Source organism: Equus przewalskii, chromosome 28, assembly GCF_037783145.1.
Source record: "Equus przewalskii isolate Varuska chromosome 28, EquPr2, whole genome shotgun sequence".
Classification (NCBI taxonomy): domain Eukaryota; kingdom Metazoa; phylum Chordata; class Mammalia; order Perissodactyla; family Equidae; genus Equus; species Equus przewalskii.
This window is the reverse complement of record NC_091858.1, coordinates 696,407-720,594: the sequence shown is the minus strand read 5'-3', so window position 1 is coordinate 720,594 and position 24,188 is coordinate 696,407. Positions and strand designations below refer to the sequence as shown.

The following is a 24,188-nucleotide window of genomic DNA, read 5'->3' as shown; positions in this document are numbered from 1 at the left end:
AGTATGTGTGTGAGGGCAAGGTGCGCTTTACCCTATCAAAGTCTGTGGGTGAGCATGCTCAGGGATTTATAAGGCCAATAAAATTGTGTGTATACTTTGATCTAAATCTTTAAATATTTAAAGTTATATAGAAGGCCTGAAGAAAGTGTGCTACAGTGCTGGCTGAGGTCATCTCTGGGTGGTGGAACTATAGATGTGTCTTTTTCCCTTTATTATCTACATTTCTCAAAATGATGTGCACTATTTTTATAATTAATAAATGCATGGTGAATTGTATTCAGCGAGGGCACATTAGAGAGATATTTATAGCTGTATCTAAACACACACAGACACATAAACACATACTCACACACACAAATATATACACACATATACTTACTTAGGAATATGACTAAAAGGAAAAACATCAAAATATTTACACTGGTTTTCTCAAGATGATAAGATTATGGGTGATTAATTTCAACACTAAATATGTATTTTATAATGAGAAAAGACACCAAATAATGGCGAGGGATTTCCCTTGCCTTCAAAAATAAAATCTGATCATTGCCTTCAAGATTTTCCAGTCAGGCTACAGCTTATTCTCCTAGTATCTCAGCCACTCTCTGCATTGCTGCCCAGCTGAGTAACGTGTCCTCCCTGAGAAGCAGCTGTGGTGGTGTGCTGGTTGTTGGTGGACTCTTAAGGTTATTTCCATCTGGAATGCCCTTCCTTCTGTTGAGATGAGAACCAGAGACACAGTGAGGCCGACTTGCCTAAGGGCACTTGCTTGTGATGGCGGACCACCAGACCCACGGCTATCGGATGACTGGGCATGCTGCCTACTCTGTGAGACCAGGGACAGGTACTCCCTTCATCCTGTACACAAGACACCCCGATTCTGGAATCTTCACACAGCAGAAACCCCGGGAGGCCAGTATCTCCTGTCCAGTTGCACAGCCCCGTTTTGTCCTCCATCCCCAAATTCTGAACAGGTCAGGCCGTACCAGCAACAGAACTAGCCCAGTCATATCTGACTTCAGTCTCTGATCCCTGGGACACTATCAGGCAAGAGAAGTGGCTCATGGGCTGTGAGGTTGTTAGGGTGTGACCCAAGCTGAAATCTCACCCTGCCCCCCTTTGCCCCGCACCCCCCCCCCCCCATGGCAAGGGCTTCTTTGTGTGGGCACAGCTTCCCAGGCTGAGGGGTAAGGAAGGAGGAAACCAGCCAGGTCCCTACCTAGTCAGAAGCCTCCTCCCTCAAGGAAAAGGAAACATTTGGCTCACAGCTGAAGTGACTAAGGCACAGATGGGCCTCAGGTGCCCCTTGGCTCATCTCAGGGAGACACGAATGAGAGTGCAGTGTCCTCACAACTCCGCAACCCCCATGGCCTCCTTAAACCACACTGATATGGGCAGAGAGAGGGGGCTCTGTTCCAGGGCTTCTTTACAGATTCATAGGCAAAGGCCAGACAGACTGAAAATGGGAAATGAGACAGGTTGGAGTGGAGAAGCTGAGCCAGTCTTCCCCTCTATCACCGCTCACTGTGCCTCATTGCCTTGGGTGAGGCTGGTGGTAGGCACCAACACAGCCCCACCAGGAGCCGCCCCAGGAGCTGGAGGAGCAGGGTTACACTAGTTTTACACCTGCTGAGTCCCATCCTGGGGCTGGCTGTAGTCAGATGGAGAAAATAGGTAAAGAGCCCCCTTCCTTGAGCGGGGCAAGATTCCCTCACACTGAACATGGAGCAAGGTTGGGAGAGGGACCTAACACAGCGGGGTAGGCAGAGTTCTGGCTGGGCCTGGGGACACTCGGCCCTGCCACCTGCAGGTTCTGTCTGTGCCCTAGTTTGGCACCTGGCCAGTCAGTCAGTCCAAGGGGCCTTGGGACTCCTCACAGTCCTACATGTCCTCAGAGTAGTCCTCAATCTGCATGGTCATGTGTGGAAGCAGAACTTCCTGTGCAGGTGGGCACTGATCACCTTCAGCATGCCTGAGTGTCTGTGTTCTGATGTGGACAGACAGCACCGGCTGGTCAGGACCCAAATATGCAGCCTGTGCAAGGCTTCCACCCCTCTGGCAGCAGCAGTAGAGCCCACACAGCCATGAAGCCCTTGCCCTTGGGGTGTCCCTTCCATCAGCACCAGAGTCACACCTCCTAGGATGGGCCAGGTTGTCCCTGTGACCAGGATGGAGAAGAGAAAGGTGAAGATGAGGTCTACATACTTGCACTCTGGCTTGAAGTATTAATTGTAGGCTGCCACCAGGGCACTCAAGCTCTGCAGAAAGCCTTCGGTCACACGGATAAAGGCATGTCAGTCACTGGGGTTCTCCAGCTGCTGCCTAGTGTCATGGCTGTGCCCATGGCCATGGCTGTGTCATCTCCAGACTGGTGAAGAGTCAACTCCATTATGATGTTCACAGCATGGTTACGATGTGATCAGCATGGTTCCCCCATCGCATGGTCCCAGAGACCAGCTGCTCCCACTGCCAGACACTGAAAATATTACAAGTGCAGAATTCAAGTTTTATTGGAGCTTATAACAGGGACCTAACCTAGTCTTGTGGGCTGTGGAAGGTTTTACAGGCTCCTGTAAGTTTTGCCTTTTAGCATCCCTTTCTCCTTTTTATAACAGCATCCTGATTTTTCCTTTAGACATCCACCCCTACGCCACTCCCCTTCTAAGTTAGGCTGAGCCACAAAAGCGGGTCAGGGTTTGAAAGTGGGTATGAGGTTGCTTTTACTCGATTTATAGCAAACTCATAAACCAGCAGTGGAGAGGACATACATAAGTCAAAGATACAGGTGAGTGGATGGAGCTCCACCGCCTCCTGGAGCTGTGCCCAAAGTTGGATTTCAACATGGCCTGCCAAAGTGAGGAGCCCATCAGATCAGAAGAGCTGGTCCAGGTGATTCCTAACTTAATACGGAAAGAAGGAAAACCATGAGAATTGCCCAAAAGTTCTATAAAAGAAGAGCAACAGGGGCCGGCCCAGTGGCGCAGTGGTTAAGTTCGCACGTTCTGCTTCTCAGCGGCCCAGGGTTCACCCGTTTGGATCCCAGATGCAGACATGGCACTGCTTGGCACGCCATGCTGTGGTAGGCATCCCACATATAAAGTAGAGGAAGATGGGCACGGATGTTAGCTCAGGGCCAGGCTTCCTCGGCAAAAAGAGGAGGACTGGCAGTAGTTAGCTCAGGGCTAGTCTTCCTCAAAAAAAAAAAAAAAGAAGAAGAAGAAGAGCAACAGGTGGGGATTAGCCCCACCAAAGAATAAACTGGTGATTAAAACCACGAGGACTAGTGCACGAACAGACCACTAGGACATAGTAGTTCCCCCAATTTGTTAATAGATTTGTGGGGGAGACTGTGGGGAGACAGGCATTCTTAAACATTGGTGGTGAGAGGGTAAATTGGTGCCAGCCTTAGGAAGGGCCCTTTGGCTATGAAAGTTACAAATGCGTATATCTTGTCGCACAGCAGTTCCAATTCTAGAAACTTCTTCTATACTAATACTAGTATATATATAAAATAACATATGTTGATGGTTTTTCATTGCAGCATTGTGTATAGTAGTAGAATATTCAAAGCAATCCAAATGTCCAGCAATGGGGACTGGCTGAATAGATTATGGCACATGTATACAATGGCTTTTTCATATCTATAAAAGGAACAAGTAGGCTTTTTATGTACAGATGAGGAACAATCTCCAGAATATATTGCTGAGTGAAAAGAAGCAAGGTACAGGAGGATGTGTGGGGTATGATATTAATTATTTTAAATAGGAGGGAGAAGATAAAATATATCAACCTGCTCCCATATGTATAACGGTTCTCTAAACGAAAAAAACCAAGAACTGTGCGTTTGGTGGGGGTGGGGAAGAACGGGGCATATGTTGAGGAGTGGGAGGGAGATATCCATTTTTTAAAATCCTTTTTGGTGTTTGAATCATGTGAATGTATTACCTATTCACAAAATTAAATTAAAGCTTCTATGCCAAATGGTGCCAAAGTTATAAAGAAAACGTACAATTTATCCTTGCTCTAGAATTTGCATTTGGGGCAAGTTTCATTTCAAACCATGTATTTTCAGACAGAGTCTATCTTTCCGGAATTATTTTAACATCTACTTAGGAATTGTAGCCACTCACAGATCTATTTTATAGCCCCTATAGCACAGATCCCCATAATTTCCCAGAAGAAGGAACTGGCATCCATATGTGTCACCGCAAATGTGGCCCATCCAGTTGGCGGCGGTGGGCAGCGGAATCGCTCCTGAATTCTAAGGCGGGGCTGGGGCTCCGAGACGCTCATGCCTCATACTGGTTCCGGTTAAGGCAGTTCTCCCAAACGCAGCGTTTCACGTGCCCTCACGGAGGCTTCTCTGCCGTTTCCCTCCCCACCCACGCTGCCTGGGAGGTCTCCCTGCAGTTTGCCCCCGCCAGTTTGGCATTTCTCAACTTTAAAAGCGCTAGCCATAAATGATAAAAGAGGAGAAATTCCTGTGCTCTCTCCTCCAGATCACTTTCATAAAGATTGAGCATTTATTTTTATTCCTTATTCATTGCCTCAGGACACAGGGAGTAAACCTGGATTCCCACAGGGGCAGGAAGCAATGTGAGTGAAAGCAATGCTGTGGGCAGGCGCCGGAGAGTGCGGGGACTGCAGGACCCGGCTCAGGGCGCCCGATCTTCCTATTTTTCAACAGTAGCCCCAATTCAATGCTTTTAAATAAAATTTTTGAATTTTTAGGATTCTGTGTGGGCCAAACTAAAATATCTGGGGCAGATCTGACCTGTAGTTTCCAACCTCTGATTTTAGCCCTTTCCTCATTCTTGACAAAACTACAAAACTTATAATAATTTAAATGTTTAAATAGTCCTTGGTGTGAAATCCTGTAAGACATTTTTCAAGGCTAAATATATCATGTATACTTTTTTGCCATTTTCTTCAAGATAAGTGTTTTTTGTTTTTTTGTTTGTTATTTTTCCTTCTTCTCCCTGAAACCTGCCCTCCCGTCCCCGCCCCCGCCCCGTGCATTGTTCTGCATTTTAGTTGTGGGTCCTTCTGGTTGTGGCATGTGGGACGCCCCCTCAGCACCCAAGATCTGAACCAGCGGAACCCTGGGCCACCACGGCGGTGTGCGGGAACTTAACCGCTCACTCTGGCCACAGGCAGGCCCCCAGGATAACTTCTTAAATTCTAAGGCGATGAAATTCCTTTTATAGAAAGAACATTGCCTTTACTTTAATGGGTATGTGGCCTTGTGTTAAGCATTTAAGCGTTTTCAAAAGGATGTGACCTCCCCAAAAATACTCTGGGTAGCAAACCTAGCAAAGATTTAGAAACTTTCCACATCAAAGGGCTTGTAAAGGAGGAATGTGCTTAGGCCATAGCTGCGGAGATAGCAGAATCCCGTTTGGCTCAGACTGACTGACGTGAATAAAATGTATGAGTCAGACGTCTGTGTGGATGTATCTGAGTGAGAGCTACTTTTTCCATGATGATCTCAGCTAAAAATTTTATAGACTGTTGAAGAATTCTCCTTAATCTTTTGACTTGTGGGTAAAACCCTACAAGCATGAGCTGTGAGAGATCAACCACAAGAATCATTTCGTGCGACTCTGCCACTTCACAACCGCGGAACGTGAGGTCCTGATGGGGAAATGCTTGTCAAATGGTAAAGTATGGTGCTGGGGCCAGGCTAGAGCCAGCCTCAAACCCCGAGGTCTCCTGGCTCCTGGGACTCTCATGTGTCTGAAAATACATAATGATACGTATATGTTCATATAAAACATAACCATATGTCATTGATAATTTTTGGAAAGCTGCTGATTGAGATGTGAAATTTACTTTCTTGATTAGAATGTTCCTTTGTTATTCCATTAAAATTTTTGGATATCAACTCAAGATGTTGGGATCTCCTCTGTCTAAGAATGGGAACAATAGGAAGAAATACCACTTCTGGTAATTCTCCAGTCCTCTCTGCTGTGTAAATCATTTAACAGAAAGCAGATACTTTTATAAGAATGATATCAGGGTTCCTAAATCAAAATAATTTTCATTTCTAGCCCTTCTTGGCCCAGAATGGTTTTTTTGGTAATGCTTTGGGTTTGCACTGTGCTGCCATAATGCCCAGTGATGAATACTGATGCACAACTGAACTGGGAAACTTTAAGGGCACCATGACACGGAAGAGAAACTGAAGCTGGTTTAGAGGCACTGTGTGGTGATGCTGGTCAAGGACCTTCTTTGTCCCAGAAAATTGGTAGTTTCATGAAGGAGAGGCAACGGGGATGAAATGTAGAAGTATAAAAACTTTTTTGTTAAAGTTAATGACTTTCTTAAGCGTGTTGGAGATATAACAATGAGCAAAGGCTCGGCAAGTAAGGCACGAATAAACTGTGAGTGTTAGAGGCATGTGAGAATAGAAAGTTGGGTGTCATTTTCTCTACTGGATGTAGGTAACTATTTTCTTTTTGGGTCTCAGTTTCTCCATCTCTCAAGCTCACTCTCCCACCTGCAAAACGATGCATCATAACTTCTGTAGCAACCTCACAATGAGCTCATGAGATTCACGATTTATGACTCATCTCTCTTCTTTGAGTCTGTATCCTGGTCTGACTGAACTGCCCTTGCCACCCGCACGTGCTCACAGAGTCATGCATTCCCTTCAGTAGCTGTTTCCTTCCCTGTAGCATTTGCAGACCTCCTTGAGTGCCATGTAGGACTGGCAGTTCCAACACAGAATGCAAGATGCGGCAGGTTGAGTAATAGCCTCCCAGGAGATCTGGCTCCAAGTCCCTGGAACCTGAATATGCTATCTTTTTTTTTTTTTATTGAGTTATTGATAGGTTACAATCTTGTGAAATTTCAATTGTACATTAATGTTTGTCAGTCATGTTGTAGGTGCACCACTTCTCCCTTTGTGCCCACCCCCCACCCCACCTTTCCCCTGGTATCCACTAAACTGTTCTTGGTCCATAGTTTTAAATTCCTCATATGAGTGGAGTCATACACAGATTATCTTTCTCTTGCTGGCTTATTTCACTTAACATAATTCTCTCAAGGTCCATCCATGTTATTGCAAATGGAATGATTTTGTTCTGTTTTGCAGCTGAGTAGTATTCCATTGTAGATATGTACCACATCTTCTTTATCCATTCGTCTGTTGATGGGCACTTAGGTTGCTTCCACGTCTTGGCTATTGTAAACAGTGCTGCAATAAACATTGGGGTGCACAGGACTTTTGGGATTGCTGACTTCAGGCTCTTTGGATAAACACCCAGTAGTGGGATGGCTGGATCGTATGGTAGTTCTATTTTTAGTTTTTTGAGGAATCTCCATACTGTTTTCCGTAGTGGCTGCACCAGTTTGCATTCCCACCAGCAGTGTATGAGGGTTCCTTTTTCTCCGCAACCTCTCCAACATTTGTTGCTATTAGTTTTAGATATTTTTGTCATTCTAACAGGTGTAAGGTGATATCTTAGTGTAGTTTTGATTTGCATTTCCCTGATGATCAGCGATGATGAGCATCTTTTCATGTGCCTATTGGCCATCAGTATATCTTCTTTGGAGAAATGTCTGTTCATGTCTCCAGCCCATTTTTTGATTGGGTTGTTTGATGTTTTGTGATTGAGTTGCGAGAGTTCTTTATATATTAAGGATATTAAGCCTTTGTCAGATATATGACTTGCAAATATTTTTTCCCAGTTAGTGGGTTGTTTTTTTGTTTCAATCCTGTTTTCATTTGCCTTGAAGAAGCTCTTTAATCTGATGAAGTCCCATTTGTTTATTCTTTCTATTGTTTCCCTTCTCTGAGAAGGCATGGTGTCCGAAAAGATCCTTTTAATACTGATGTCAAAGAGTGTACTGCCTACGTTTTCTTCCAGAAGCCTTATGGTTTCAGGTCTCACCTTTAGGTCTTTTATCCATTTTGAGTTTATTTTAGTGAATGGTGAAAAAGAATGGTCAATTTTCATTCTTTTACATGTGGCTTTCCAGTTTTCCCAGCACCATTTGTTGAAAAGACTTTCTTTTCTCCATTGTATGCCCTCAGCTCCTTTGTCAAAGATAAGCTGTCCATAGATGTGTGGTTTTCTTTCTGGGCTTTCAATTTTGTTCCATTGATCTGTGCACCTGTTTTTGTACCAGTACCATGCTGTTTTGATTACTGTAGCTTTGTAGTATGTTTTGAAGTCAGGGATTGTGATGCCTCCCGTTTTGTTCTTTTTTCTCCGGATTGCTTTAGCAATTCGGGGTCTTTTGTTGCCCCATATGAATTTTAGGATTCTTTGTTCTAATTCTGTAAAGAATGTCATTGGGATTCTGATTGGGATGGCGTTGAATCTGTAGATTGCTTTAGGTAGAATGGACATTTTAACTATGTTTTTTCTTCCAATCCATGTACATGGAATGTCTTTCCATCTCCTTATGTCGTCATCCAATTCTCTCAGAAAGGCCTTGTAATTTTCATTATATAGGTCCTTCACTTCCTTAGTTAAATTTACCCCAAGGTATTTTATTCTTTTTGTTGTGATTGTGAGTGGTATTGTATTCTTGAGTTCTTTTTCTGTTGGTTCATTACTGGAGTATAGAAATGCTACTGATTTATGCAAATTGATTTTATACCCTGCAACTTCGCTGTAGTTGTTGATTACTTCTAACAGTTTTCCAATGGATTCTTTGGGGTTTTCTATATATAAGATCATGTCGTCTGCAAACAGTGAGAGTTTCACTTCTTCCTTCCCTATTTGGATTCCTTTTATTCCTTTTTCTTTCCTGATTGCTCTGGCCAGGACCTCCAGTACTATGTTAAATAAGAGTGGTGATAGAGGGCATCCTTGTCTTGTTCCTGTTTTCAGGGGGATGGGGTTCAGTTTTTGCCCATTGAGTATGATGTTGGCTATGGGTTTGTCGTATATGGCCTTTATTATGTTGAGGTAGTTTCCTTCTATGCCCATTTTGTTCAGAGTTTTTATCATAAATGGCTGTTGGATCTTGTCAAATGCCTTCTCTGCATCTATTGAGATGATCATGTGGTTTTTATTACTCAGTTTGTTGATGTGGTGTATCACGTTGATTGATTTGCGGATGTTGAACCATCCGTGTGTCCCTGGTATGAATCCCACCTGATCCTGATGTATGATTCTTTTGATGAATTGCTGAATTCTGGTTGCCAAAATTTTGTTTAGAATTTTTGCATCTATGTTCATCAGTGATATTGGCCTGTAGTTCTCTTTTTTCGTGGTGTCCTTGTCAGGTTTTGGTATCAGTGTGATGTTGGCCTCATAGAATGTGTTAGGAAGTGTTCCATCTTCCCTAATTTTTTGGAATAGCTTGAAAAGGATAGGTATTAAATCCTCTCTGAAAGTTTGGTAGAATTCCCCAGGAAAGCCATCTGGTCCTGGGCTTTTATTCTTTGGGATGTTTTTGATTGCTGTTTCAATCTCTTTCCTTGTGATTGGTCTGTTCAAATTGTCTGCCTCTTCTTGAGTGAGCTTTGGGAGATTGTAGGAGTCCAGGAATTTATCCATTTCCTCTAGGTTATCCATTCTGTTGGCATATAGTTTTTTGTAGTGTTCTCTTATAATCTGTTGTATTTCTGCAGAGTCTGTTGTTATTTCTCCTTGCTCATTTCTGATTTTGTTTATTTGAGCTTTCTCCCTTTTTTTCTTTGTAAGTCTGGCTAGTGGTTTGTCAATTTTATTTATCTTCTCAAAAAACCAGCTCTTTGTCTCATTGATCCTTTCTACTGCCTTTTTTGTTTCAATAGTATTTATTTCTGCTCTGATTTTTATTATTTCTCTCCTTCTGCTGACTTTGGGCTTCATTTGTTCTTTTTTATCTAGTTCAGTTAGGTGTGCTTTATGGTTGCTTATTTGCTATTTTTCTTGTTTGTTAAGATGTGCCTGTATTGCGATGAATTTTCCTCTTAATACAGCTTTTGCTGTATCCCATATGAGTTGGTATGGCATGCTATCATTTTCATTTGTTTCCAGGTATTTTTTTATTTCTTCTTTAATTTCTTCAATGATCCATTGCTTGTTCAGTAGTGTGTTGTTTAGTCTCCACATCTTTGTGCCTTTCTCAGCTTTTTTCTTGTAATTAATTTCTAGCCTTATAGCACTGTGATCTGAGAAGATGCTTGTTATTATTTCAATTTTTTAAATTTGTAGAGGCTTGTCTTGTTTCCCAACATATGGTCTATCCTAGAGAATGTTCCATGTGCACTTGAGAAGAATGTGTATTCAGCTCCTTCAGGGTGGAGTGATCTATATATGTGTATTAAGTCCAATTGTTTTAGTTTTTCATTCAGCTCCACTATTTCCTTGTTGATTTTCTGTCTGGATGATCTGTCCATTGATGTGAGTGGGGTGTTGAGGTCTCCTACTATTATTGTGTTGTTTTTAACATCTTCCTTTAGGTCTGTTAATAGTTGCTTTATGAATCTTGGTGCTCCTGTGTTGGGTGCATAGATATTTATAAGCGTTATTTCTTCTTGATGAAGTGTCCCTTTGATCATTATATATTGTCCCTCTGTGTCTCTCTTTACCTGTCTTATTTTGAAATCCACTTGGTCTGATATGAGAATTGCAACACCTGCCTTTTTTTCCTTGCTATTTGCTTGAAGTATTGTCCTCCACCCCTTCACCCTGAGTCTGTGTTTGTCTTTGGGGCTGAGGTGTGTTTCCTGGAGGCCACAAATTGTTGGATCTTGTTCTTTAATCCATTTTGCCACTCTGTGTCTTTTTATTGGAGAGTTCAATCCGTTCACATTGAGAGTGATTATTGATGCATGTGGACTTAATGCTGTCAATCTGTCGCTCATTATCTTGTTTTTCTGTGTTTCTTTGCCTATGTGCTTTAGACTACCCATTTAATACTGCAATTTCTTATGCTGGGTTTCTTAGATTTTCCCTTATCTATGATTTGTGACTCTGTTCTGCACTTTATTTTAGTGTCTACCTTGAAGTTTGTATTTAGAATCTCGTGTATAATATAGTCTATTCTCTGGTGGTCTCTTACTTACTCAACCAATACTGATTTAGACCCTTTGCTCTTCCCCTCCTAAATAATTATTTTCATTTTTTATTCCAACTCGTCTTATTAATTTGTAGTTAGAGTGCTAAGATCGTCCTTGTTTTGGTAGTTTCCTTACTTTTACCCTAATGCTATAATTGAATATTTGCTATCCTGTTCTGGTTCTATCCATCGGTCTCCCTAGTCTGTGGATTATGAGAGCCTTCTTGAGGATTTCTTGTAATGGAGGGCTTTTAGTTACAAATTCCCTTAACTTTTGTTTGTCTGGAAAAGATTTAATTTCTCCCTCATATCTGAAGGAAATTCTTGCTGGATAGAGTATTCTTGGCTGAAGGTTTTTATCCTTTAAAACTTTGAATATATCACTCCATTCTCTCCTAGCTTGTAGGGTTTCTGTAGAGAAATCCGCTGACAGTCTGATAGGGGCTCCTTTATAGGTTATTCTCTTTTTTTTTCTTACTTCCCTGAGTATTCTTTCCTTATCATTCCTATGTGCCAACTTTACTATTATGTGCCTTGCGGTGGGTCTTTTTACATTGACAAATCTAGGAGATCTAAAACCCTCCTCTACACACATTTCTCCGTTGATCCCTAGATTTGGGAAGTTCTCTTCAATAATTTCATTAAGCACACTTTCTGCTCCATTTTCCTTTTCCATATTCTCGGGAATTCCTATAATCCTTATGTTCTTACTCCTCATTGAATCCATTATCTCTCGGAGATTTTCCTCATTTTTTTAAATTCTTAGTTCTCTTTCTTCCTCTGTCTGGCACCATTCAGCCTGTCTGTCCTCGATTATGCTAATTTTCTCCTCTAGGTTGTCTACACGGGCATTCAGGGAATCCGTATTCTGTTTTATCTGGTCCATTGTGTTTTTCATCTCAAGTAATTCTGTTTGATTCTTCTTTATGATTTCAGTCTCTTTTGTGAAGTAACTCCAGAACTCGGCTTGTTTCTCTTTCTCTCTACCTCATTGAGTTTTTTGATTATAGCTGCTCTGAATTCATTATCACTTAGTTTACCTAATTCCAAGTCCTCAGGACCTAATTCTGTGTTTTTATTGTTTTCCTTCTGATCTGGGGCTTTTATAAATTGCTGGATGGTAGAGGAGCGGTTTTTTCTCATGGTGGTAGAATTCAGTTGCAGTTACAGCCTGTCGCCACTAGATGGGGGTCGAGAGCGGCGTGTTAGCTCTTCGCCTTGGGGCAAGATGGCTGCGCCCACTGGCTTTGTTAGGGGGGGAGAGGCTGTTACTCACACGCGCCGGTCTGGGTTCAGATCAGTTCTGTTCTCTGGTCTTCCAAGGCCCTTGATTTATAGGGTCCCCGTGGACGGAAGCTTTCCCCCCGTCAGCGGGTCTCCACTGAATCAGCGGCAGGAATCCTGGATGATCCCCCGGTCATGTGGCCCCTCCCCCGCTCCCTCCCGACCCACACCGCAGCGATGGCAGACTCTAGGGCAGGGAGCGATGTTCTCTCTACCGTTCCTGCGCCTCCAAAGGTGTAAAGCTAGGTTTATGATCTCCTCCTTCTTGGTATAGTAGGTCTCTAACGAGCTGGCATTATGTTTATTCTCTGAAATTCAGTTCTTCCAATCTTTTGTTGTATTTTGGAGGGGAGAGAATCCCAGGTCAGCTCACCCTGCCATTTTGCTCAGCCCACCCTCCCTGAATATGCTATCTTATATGTAAAAGAGCCCTTGCAGGTGTGATCAAGTTAAGGACCTCGAGATGGGGAGATTATACTGGAATATCTGGGGGGCCCTAAGTACAATCACGAGCATCCTTCTGAAAGGGAGGCAGAGGGAGATTTGATTAGACAGAAGAAGGCAACATGATTACTCAAGCAAGACGGCTTTGAAGAGATCATGAGCCAAGGAACACAAGGAATGCAGCTCAAAGAAGCTGGAAAAGACAAGAAAACAGATTCTTCCCTAGTGACTCTGGAGTGAGTGTGGCCCTGTGAAGCTGGTTTCGGACCCCTGACCTCCATAACTGTCAGAGCATTAACGTGTGCTGCTTTAGCTACCAAATTTGTGGTAATTTGTTGCAACAGCCAAAGGAAACAAATATGTGGGATATCTTAGTTTTCAGGAATGTTAGTCAAGGAAAATTAGAAAAAGGAAATGAAAATTCTGCAAAGGATAGCATTATAGATTCATAAAGAATAACTATGGAGAGTTAATGCTAATGAAGTATTAAAACCTCACTGAAATGGATGATTGAGTTTTTAGAAAAAAACAAATTATCACATTGATCAAAGAGCAAGAAATCGAAAGAAGGCCCTAGCTGTGCATTGTATATTTTCTCTACGTGTGCACACAGGCAGGTGAGGGCCACTGCAGAGAATCCCAGAACTTAAGGCTGTGTCTCTTTATGATCTTGGTCCTATTCAGTTAGGCACACAGTGCGGCCACTTGGCCACTTCTGTGCTTCTCTGCTCAGTTCTTGCTTGCTTTCCATGGGGGCCCTTTCAGACCTTCTCCACATGCTTCCAACTCCTCTCCTGCCTCTCTCAGCAGCTGGGCTTGCCTCTGCTTCCACAGAACACAGGAGACATCGGATATCCTCCCCCTCCTGTCCCTGACACCACAGATTTATTTCCTTTCCATGCATTCTCTTTTCCTCTTGTTATACCAGAGGACACATCCTATCTCCTGTTCTGGGCTCGTCCTTCCATCTGTGCTCTGGATCCTGTCTGGCCCTGTCTTCTCAAGGATTTTATCAATTGACTGTGTCATTTTTCTCTTATAAATCCAACCTTTTCTTTTTTCTGACTCCTTCCTGTTAACTTGAAAAGAGGTTCAACACTTATCTTAAAAAAAACTCCCCTTCAAACTCAAGTCTGCCTTTAGTTATTCCTTCCTTTGTTTCACAGGAAATTTCTTGACAGAAAAATTTTAACTTGTTATTTCTACGTCCTCCCCCTTATTCACTCAGATTAACATAATATGAATCTCCCCCTACTTTGCTGAAACTGCTCTTGCTGAGATCACCAAGGACCCTTTTGTTGTTGAATTAGTTACCAATTCTTAGCTCCAAATTTGCTGTTTTCCAGTGGGATTTGACACTGTTGCTCCTTCCCTCCTTCACTGCTCCCTGTCTTCCCACCTCTCTCCCTGATTGTTCAGTCTCCTTTGTAAGCTCCTCTTTATCTGACCCTCCCTTAAACATTTTTCTTATTGCCTTTGTCCCTTTTCTTTTTTTTTTATTCTATAGTAATTTCACAAATGATTTCTTGCTCTTTCATTGCTAAAGTTACCATCTGCTGCTGGGGCTCCTGTCTTTATTTCCAGCCAAGACATTCTCAACCTCAGGAATCATATACTCACCTCTTGGTAAAATTTCCTTCAGGTACTCTCAACATCAAACAGACCCCAAACGGAAGTCATTAACCTGTTCATCCTCCTCTATTCCTTCTTGCTGAATGGTGCCAAGCTAATCTTCGTTTCTTCGTTCTCTTTCTCCCTTAGGAAGGCATCAAACCATCCCCACATCCTGTTAAGTTTCCCTCCCAAATATCTCTCAAATCTGGCCACATTACCTCATCCTTGTGGCCTGGTGGGCCCTCCTTCAGGCCACTAGAATCTCTTACCTGGATCGTCACAGGTGCCTCCTAACAGGACATCCTCCTTTCCTTCCACACTAGTCAGAGTGATCTTAAACACAAGCCTCATCATCCACCTCCCCCTGGGAGCTGTTTGGATGGCACCTGCCTCTTAGGATGAAGTCCATGTTCTTGAGCATTACTTTCAAGGCTGCATATAATTTGTTTCACCTCTGACTGCCCTCTTGTCCCTCCTTCCACACTCTGGCTCCAGTCTTGTTGCTCTTCCTTCAACTTTTTGGCTGTGTCATCATCTCTTTTCTCATCAGGCCGTTGTGCCTTCTATTTCTTTCTCTCTTCACCTCACTAATTGCTAGATACTTCTCATCCTCATCAGAAAAGCAGCATAGGGTAGTGATTATCTTTTCTGGGAAGTTTCTTTTCAACTTCTTTTCCAATCTCTCCCCCAAGTCTGGGCCAGGTGCCTCTCCTTGTGCTACCAAAGTACCTAGAACTTCTTCATATCACATTTATCCTGTATTGTTATTGGCTGTTTGCTTCTTCATAACCCTCACTAGACCATAAGCTCCAAAAAAATAAGGAATATGTCTATCCTGTTTATGCATTAATTCTCAGTGCCTAGCAAAGTATGTGGCATATATCAGTCACTCAATAAATATTTTCTGAGTGAATTAATGTATTGTCAAATTAGTAATGACAATGTAACTATAATCTATGTAGACAAAGACCTATTTAAAAAGGTCATGTCCAATCATCGAGAGAAAAATGGTGACCAAATATATTAAGAGTTTTAAAAATACCCAACATGGGTGAAATTTGAGGAAATGTATCATTCAAGACTATTTTCATTGTCCATAGCAGAAAACTTAATAACCTAATTCAATTGGGTTTAAGAAAAGAAAAGTGGAAACTTGTTTGCTCATATAACTGAAAAGCCCAAAGATGGTTGACTTTAGGGCAGAACAAGGTCATCAGGACACGATTGTTCTGCATCTCTGAGTAATGCTTTCTGCTGCAAAGATTTCATTTTAAGGTTCTATGTACTACCCCTTGCAACAAAAGACTCACATCCTCCCTTGTGCAACCATCTAAAAAAGAACAAATGACTCTCGGTTTGTGCATTTATTATAAGCCTAGGTAGACAGATAGATAGGTAGATAGATAGATAGATAGACATCTCTGCCTGGGTCACATGTCTTCTCTGCATTAATTGCTAGTGGAGATGCTAGTAGTGCTCAGGGAGATGAGATGCTCTGGGTGAAGTATATGGACTAAAAATGTAGATGTGGAGATCTTGTCAAGATGGTGGCATAAGCAGACTCTGAACTCATCTCCTCCCATGAAAACAACCAGGTTACAACTATTTTTGGAAAAATTAGCCTGAATAGAAAACTGAAAACTGGATAAAAAGAACGTCCACAATAAGGGACCGTCCTGACTAAGGTGGAAGAGGCAGAACTTCCTGCTGGAGAGAAAAATGGCCACCTTTGGGAGCATGGAGTTTCTCAGCTGGCAAGGAGAGAGCCACCCTAAGGTACACAGCCCTCCCTGGAGGAGTGAGGTCAAGAGTGGGGGCCGATACTCCTATAAGCATCCTTCAGACTCAACCCAACTGAGACGAGGGTCTTACTGTCTGGCTTCACTGGCTATTAACTGCAGTGGAGATGTGCCCAGGAAAGCTATCGGACGAAAGTCAAAAAGACCTGGGTCTTAAAGGGCCCATGCACAAACTGTCCCATCTCAGCAACCTAAAATCACCAAAGAGAAGGCTGACAGTCCTTTGGTGAAAACAGACTCACCTGGTGGGCTCTTGGGGCATCTCAGTGAGAGGAGGGACCTTTCTGGAGACTGAGACATTGGTGGGGGCCATTGTTCTGACCTGGTCCTTGTGGGCTGACACAGACCCCAGTGGATGCCATTGAGGTGCATCCCTTGGCCTGTTAGCTCAGGGGTCTGTCACACCCACAGAGTGCAGATTTAATCCAGTTCAGTCAGGGCAGGCAGCACAGCCTAGGGACTGGCCCTACCCAACAGCAAGCCCTCAGGCTACTTTTCGGCCTGCACTGACTGGGTGCCTTGATCCTCTACAGGCAGGCAAGTGTGTCAGCCTCTGTGGGGCAAGGCCTGTGTGAGGACCAGGTGAACTGTGGGGGGGAGGGGTGTTGGTGGAGAGGTGGGGGCCTCTGCAGTGAGGAACTGGGGTATGCTTCAGGGGGTTGGGAAGTGACCATGGACCAGGACTGTGTTGATGGTGTGTGTGGTCCTGTGGGAGGTGAGGCTTATCAGTGGCAGAAGACCTGTGCTTCACAAATAGCCATAAAAAGGATCAGCCCCACCTTCCAAAGCCTGAAACAATTGAGTGCTCCCATGCTTAGGGCCAGCCCCACTCAGCTGCACTCCTAAGAGAACTGACAACAGCCTTGTAGGCCTGAGGCCTATAGCAACAGTAGCCAGAGCCTAGCAACCAGCAACACTGGGTACCTACCCAATTAACAGGAAAACTGCAACAGAGTGTGCTGTTAGACCTTGTAGGCAATGGTTTTGAGGTTCCCCAAACTGGATTCACAAACAGCTGTCCAGGGAAGGAAAGACTAGACTCCCTGGGTACCTACATTAAGAACAACCCTGCCACAGCAGAAGGACATAAATAGCCCACAAGGGGGTCATTCCTGGATCATTTGGACTGGTGATGAGAGGGAGGCACACTGTTGGGACTCAAAAGTCATCTCTTACATAAGGCGTCTTCTCCAAGATCAGGAGACATAGCTGACTCACCTAATACATAGAAATAAGCACAGAGAAAGACACATAGTGAGGAGACAAAGGAATACATTCCAAGCAAGGGAACAGGACAAAAACCACAGAAAAAGAACTAAATGAAACAGAAATAAGCAACCCACTTGACAAAGAGTTTAAACAAAATCTCAAAAGGATGCCCACTGATATTGGGAGAAAACTGGATGAACACAGTGAGCTCATCAACAAAGAATTGGAAAATATAAAAAAGAACCAATCAGAGATGAAGAATACAATACTGGAAATGAAAAATTCACTAGAGGGACTCAATAGCAGAGTAGATGACACAGAAGAATGGATCACCAAGCCGGATGAAAGCCTACAGGAAATCACCCAAGCTGAACAGAAAAAAGAAAAAAGAATCAGACAGAATGAGAACAGTCTAAAGGAACTCTGGGTCAATATCAAGCACACTAACATTTGTATTATAGGTGTCCCAGAAGAAGAGAGAGCCAAAGGGGCAGAAAATTTATTTGAAGAAATAATAGATGAAACATTTCCTAATGTAAGGAAGGAAACAGACATCCAAGTACAGGAAGCACAGAGAGCTCCAAACAAAATAAGCCTGAAGAGGCCCACATCAAGACACACTGTAATTAAAATGTCCAAAATTAAAGATAAAGAATCCTAAAAGCAGCAAGAGAAAGGCAACAAGTGACATACAAAGGAAAGCCCATAAGCTTATCAGCAGACTTTTCAGCCAAAACCCTACAGGTGAGGAGAGAATGGCATGATGTATTTAAAGTGCTAATAGGAAAAAAACTACAGCCAAGAATAGTCTATCCATCAAGGTTGTCATTCAGAATGGAAGGAGAGATAAAGAGCTTCCCAGACAAGCAAAAATTAAAGGAATTTATCACGAAGAGACCAGTTCTACAAGAAATGATGAAGGGACTTATTTAAGTGGGAAAGCAATGACCACAAATAGGGATAAAAAAATTATCAAGCCCCTCCCCCACAAGAAACCAGGCAATAAAAATCTCTGGTAAAGGTAAACATACAGTAAAGGTAGCAGATCAACACCTGTGAAGATACTATGAAGGTTAAAAGACAAAAGTACTAAAATTACCTATTTCAATGATAAGAGAATAATGTATAGACACACACAAAACAAGAGATTTTATATGATTTCAAAAACATAAAATATGGGAGGAAGGGAGTGTAAAAGTAGAGCTTTTAGAAAGAGGTCAAGCTAAAGAGTCTATCAACTCTATATAGACTGTTATATACATAGAATATTATATAGGATCCTCATGGTAATCACAAATCAGAAACCTATAGTAAGCAGCAAATAAGTAAGACAAAAGAAATCAAACATATTACTGAAGAAAGCCATCAAATCACAAGGGAAGAGAGCAAGAGAAAAAGAAAGGAGCAAAGAAGAGCTACTAAAACACCCAGAAAAAGTAACAAAATGGCAATAAATACATGTTTATCAATAGCTACTTTAAATGTCAATGGACTAAATGCTCCAATCAAAAGGCATAGGGTGGCCAATTGAATAAAAAAAGGAGACCCATGTATACGCTGCATACAGGAGACACACTTCAGAACTAAAGACACTCACAAACTGAAAGTGAAAGCATGGAAAAAGATATTCCATGCAAATGGCAAAGAAAAGAAAGTGGGGGTAACAATACTTATATTAGACAAAATAGATTTTAAAACAAAAACTGTAACAAGAGACAAAGACGAGCACTACGTAATGATAAAGGGAAAAATCCAACAAGAGGATATAACACTTTTAAATATCTATGCACCCAACATAGGAGCACCTAAAGATATAAAGCAATTATTAACAGACATAAAAGGAGAAATAGACTGTAACACAATAATAGTAGTGGACTTTAACACTCCACTTACACCAATGGATAGGTCATCCAAACAGAAGATCAATAAGGAAACACTGGTCTTAAATTACACATTTGACCAGATGGACTTAGTGGATATATATAAAACATTCCATCCAAAAACAACAGAATATACATTCTTTTCAAATGCACATGGAACATTCTCCAGGATTGATCACATATTAGCCACAAAACAAGTCTCAATAAATTTAAGAAGATTGAAACAATACTATGCATCTTTTCTGACCACAAAGGTAAGAAACTAGATATCAACTACAGGAAGAAAACCAGAAAAGCCACAAAAATGTGGAGATTAAACAAAATGCTACTGAACAAAGATTGGGTCAACGAAGAAATCAAAGGAGAAATCAAAAAATTCCTGGAGACAAGTGAAAATGAAAATACAACATGCCAAAATCTATGGGATACAGCAAAAGCAGTTCTAAGAGGGAAGTTTATAGCAATTCAGGTCTACCTCAACAAAGAAGAAAAATCTCAAATAAACAGTCTAACAGCACATCTAAAGGTACTGTAAAAAGAACAAACAAATCCGAAAATCATCAGAAGGAAGGAAATAATAAAAATCAGAGCAGAAATAAACCAAATAGAGACTGAAAAAAAAGGAAAATATTAATGAAACCAAGAGCTGGTTCTTTGAAAAGATAAGCAAAATTGACAAACCCTTAGCTAGACTCACCAAGAAAAAAAAGAGAAAGGGCTCAAATAAATAAAATCAGAAATGAAAGCAGAGAAATTACAATGGACACCTCAGAAATACAAAAGATAATAAGAGAATACTGTGAAAAGCTATATGCCAACGAATTGGATAATCTAGCAGAAATGGATAAATTCTTAGAAACATACATCCTTCCAAAACTGGACCAAGAAGAAGTACAGAATTTGAATAGATCAATCACCAGTAAGGAGATCAAAACAGCAATCAAAAACCTCCCAAAAAATAAAGATGCAGGACTAGATGACATCCATGGTGAATTCTACCAAACATTCGAAGAAGACTTAATATCTATCCTTCTCAAACTTTTCCAAAAAATTGAAGAAGAAGGCAGGATTCCTAACTCATTCTATGAAGCCAACATTATCCTGATACCAAAACCAGACAAGGACAACACAAAAAAAGAAAAGTACAGGCCAATATCCCTGATGAACATCAATGCAAAAATCCTCAACAAAATACTAGCAAATCGAATACAACAATACATTAAAAAGATCAAACATCATGATCAAGCGGGTTTCATTCCAGGGATGCAGGGATGGTTCAACATCTGCAAATCTATCAATGTAATACACCACATTAACAAAATGAAGAATAAAAATCACATGATCATCTCAATAGATGCAGAGAAAGCATTTGACAAGATACAGCATCCATTTATGATAAAAATTCTAATTAAAATGGGTATAGGAGGAAAATACCTCAACAGAATGAAGGCCATATATGACAAACCCATAGCAATATCAGTCACAACAGAGAAAAATAGAAAGCTATACCTTTAAGAACAGGAACCAGACAAAGATGCCCACTGTCACCACTCCTATTTAACATGATATTGGAAGTCCTAGCCAGAGCAATCAGGCAAGAAAAAGAAATAAAAGGGATCCATATTAGAAAAGAAGAAACAAAACTGTCACTCTTTGCAGATGACATGATTTTATATATAGAAAACCCTAAAGAATCCACTAAAAAACTTTTACATATAATAAATGAATACAATCAAGTAGCAGGACACAAAATCAACATACAAAAATCAGTTGCGTTTCTATATACTAACAACGAAGTGGCAGAAAGAGAAATTAAGAATACAATCCCATTTACAATTGCAACAAAAGGAATAAAATACCTAGGAATAAACTTAAGCAAAGAGGTGAAAGATCTGTACACTGAAAACTATAAAACATTGTTGAAAGAAATTGAAGGAGAACAAAAAAATGGAAAGATATTCTGAGCTTTTAGATTGGAAGAATTAACATAGTTAAAATGTCCATACTTCATAAAGCATTGTATAGATTCAATGCAATCCCGATCAAAGTCCCAACAACATTTTTTACAGAAATAGAACAAAGAATCCTAAAACTTCTATAGAACAATAAAAGACCCCAAATAGCCAAAGGATTCCTGAGAAAAAAGAACAAAGCTGGAGGTATCACACTCCCCGATTTCAAAATCTATTACAAAGCCATAGTAACCAAAACAGCATGGTACTGGCACAAAAACAGACACACAGATCAATGGAACAGAATCGAGAGCCCAGAAATAAACCCACACATTTATGGACAGCTAATATTCGACAAGGGAGCCAAGAGCATATGATGGAGAAAGGAGAGTCTCTTCAATAAATGGTGTTGGGAAAACTGGGCAGCCGCATGCAAAAGAATGAAAGTAGACCATTCCCTTACACCATGTACAAAAATCAACTCAAAATGGATTAAAGACTTGAATGTAGGACCTCAAACCAGGAAACATCTACAAGAAAACATAGGCAGCATGCTCTTTGACATTGGTCCTAGCAGCATATTCTCAAGTCCCATGTCTGACTGGGCAAGGGAAACAAAAGAAAAAAATGAACAAATGGGACTACATCAAACTAAAAAGCTTTCGCACAGCAAAGGAAACCATCAACAAAACGAAAAGACAACCTAACAATTGGGAGAAGGTATTTGCAAACCATATATCAGATAAGGGGTTAATATCCAAAATATACAAATAACTCATACATCTCAACAACAAAAAGACCAACAAACCATTTAAAAAATGGGGCAAAATATCTGAACAGAGATTTCTCCAAAGAAGATATGTGGATGGCCAACAGGCATATGAGAAGTTGCTCAACATCATTAGCTATCAGGGAAATGCAAATCAAAACTACAATGAGATATCACCTCACTCTGGTCAGAACAGCTATAATTAACAAGACAGGAAACAAGAAGTGTTGGAGAGGATGTGGAGGGAAGGGAACCCTCATACACTGCTGGTGGGAGTGCAAACTGGTGCAGCCACTATGGAAAGCAGTATGGAGTATCCTCAGAAAATTAAGAATAGATCTACTATATGATCCAGCTATCCCACTGCTTGGCATTTATCCAAAGAACTTGAAAACACAAATGCATAAAGATACATGTACCCCTACGTTCATTGCACCATTATTCACAATTGCCAAGACTTGGAACCAACCTAGGTCCCCATCAAGGGACAAATGGATAAAGAAGATGTCGTATATATACACAATGGAATACTACTCAGCCATAAGAAATGATGAAATCCAGCCATTTGTGACAACATGGATGGACCTTGAGGGTATTATGCTGAGTGAAATAAGTCAGAGGGAGAAAGTCAAATACCATAGGACCTCCCTCATAAGTAGAAGATAAAAACAATGACAAACAAACACATAGCAACAGAGATTGTATTGGTGGTTACCATAGGGAAATGGGGGAGGAGAGAGGGCAAAATGGGGGTGATTAGGCTCACATGTGAGGTAATGGACTATAATTAGCTTTTGGGTGGTGAACATGGTGTAATCTACACAGAATTCGAAATATATTGCGATGTATATCTGAAAGCTATATAATGTTATAATCCAATGTTACTGCAATAAAATAAAAAAATTTTAAAATAAATAAGTATTATACAAGTTAAAAGAAAACTAAACTCCTCAGTATTTACCCAAAAGAAATATAAGCATTTATCTACCAAAAGGTTAATAAAAAAAAAAGTAGATGTGGAAAACTGGGGTACAATTGTCAGAAGAAGAATGAATGGATGCTGGTTGTGCCACTTATCAATGTGTTGTCTTTCAGCTCCAAATCTACCATTCTTTGTCCCGCTTTGTGTTACTTGAACTCTGCAAACATTTCTCCTCATCCAGCTGGCATGAGGTTTAGCTTTGTCTGTAGAGGGTGCTGGAGGCACGCAGCAGGAGGAGGGGCTTCCTCCTGTCTTGCTCTTTTGGCACAGCTGCTTGTTTGCAGAAGGCGTAGTGGTGCTTGTCCACCAGCAAGTTTTGCTTTTCAGCTCTAGCCTGTGGTTTCCTGCTTGCCAGCCTTGACTTGCCAGCCATGGAAATGGCTCTAGCCCAGCACAGCCCAGGGAACTTCTCCACCATCTCCTGAATCACAGGCCCTCTCTCCAATGTCTGAAACTCAGGCTTCTTCCTCATCTTAGAAGGAAAGCTTCTAGTCTCTACCATTAAGTACTGAGTTGTGCAACCATTACCACTACGCATTGTTTTCCCTAACAGACTATTTTTTAGAGCGGTTTTAAGTTCACAGCAAAATTGAGCAAAAGGTACAGAGATTTTCTAGATACCCCCACCCCGACACATGCATAGGCTCCCCCATTATCCACATCCTCCTTGAGAGTGGTACATTTTTTACTGTTGATAAGTCTACACTGACACATCATTATCACCCAAAGTCTGTAGTTCACCTTAGGGTTCACTCTTGGTGTACGTTCTATGGATTTTGACAAATGTATAAAGATGTATTTTCAACATTACAGTGTCATACAGAATAGTTGCATTGCCCTAAAAATCTTCTGTGCTCCACCTGTTCACTCCTCCCTCTCACCTAACCCCTGGCAACCACTGATCCTTTTAATTCTATGTATGAGACATGTCAATTTTATAGTATATAAATTATTTTTCAATAAAGTTGCTTAAACCAAAGGGAAAAAAGGAGAAAAAATGGAGTGTGTAATTTCTGGGAAATGTCCTTACAAAGCAGGGCACTCCCTCCTCCCCTCTGTCTTGCTGCCTACCGTCTGGAACTCCAGCAGCCACATCAGTCCATTCTCCGAAAACGGAGACCACACGCAGTAGAAATCCAAGACAGGCCCATGGATCCCCAACACCGTGGAAATCTGACCGGTCCTGGAGGACTACCTTGGCGCTTAAACGTAACAGAGAAGTAAACACCTACTTGTTTAGGCCTCCACTAA

The 24,188-nt window shown here is 41.5% G+C and overlaps 1 long non-coding RNA gene across 1 annotated transcript; it reads right to left on the bottom strand.

The window, feature by feature from the left end:
• Positions 1-453: 453 nt before the first annotated feature.
• On the bottom strand, positions 454-2,365 carry LOC139080140 (uncharacterized). The gene is made up of 2 exons (XR_011534383.1): positions 2,206-2,365; positions 454-714 (listed from the first exon to the last, which is right to left on the bottom strand). It is a non-coding gene; the product is annotated as an uncharacterized lncRNA (long non-coding RNA).
• Between the last annotated feature and the right edge of the window lie 21,823 nt (positions 2,366-24,188).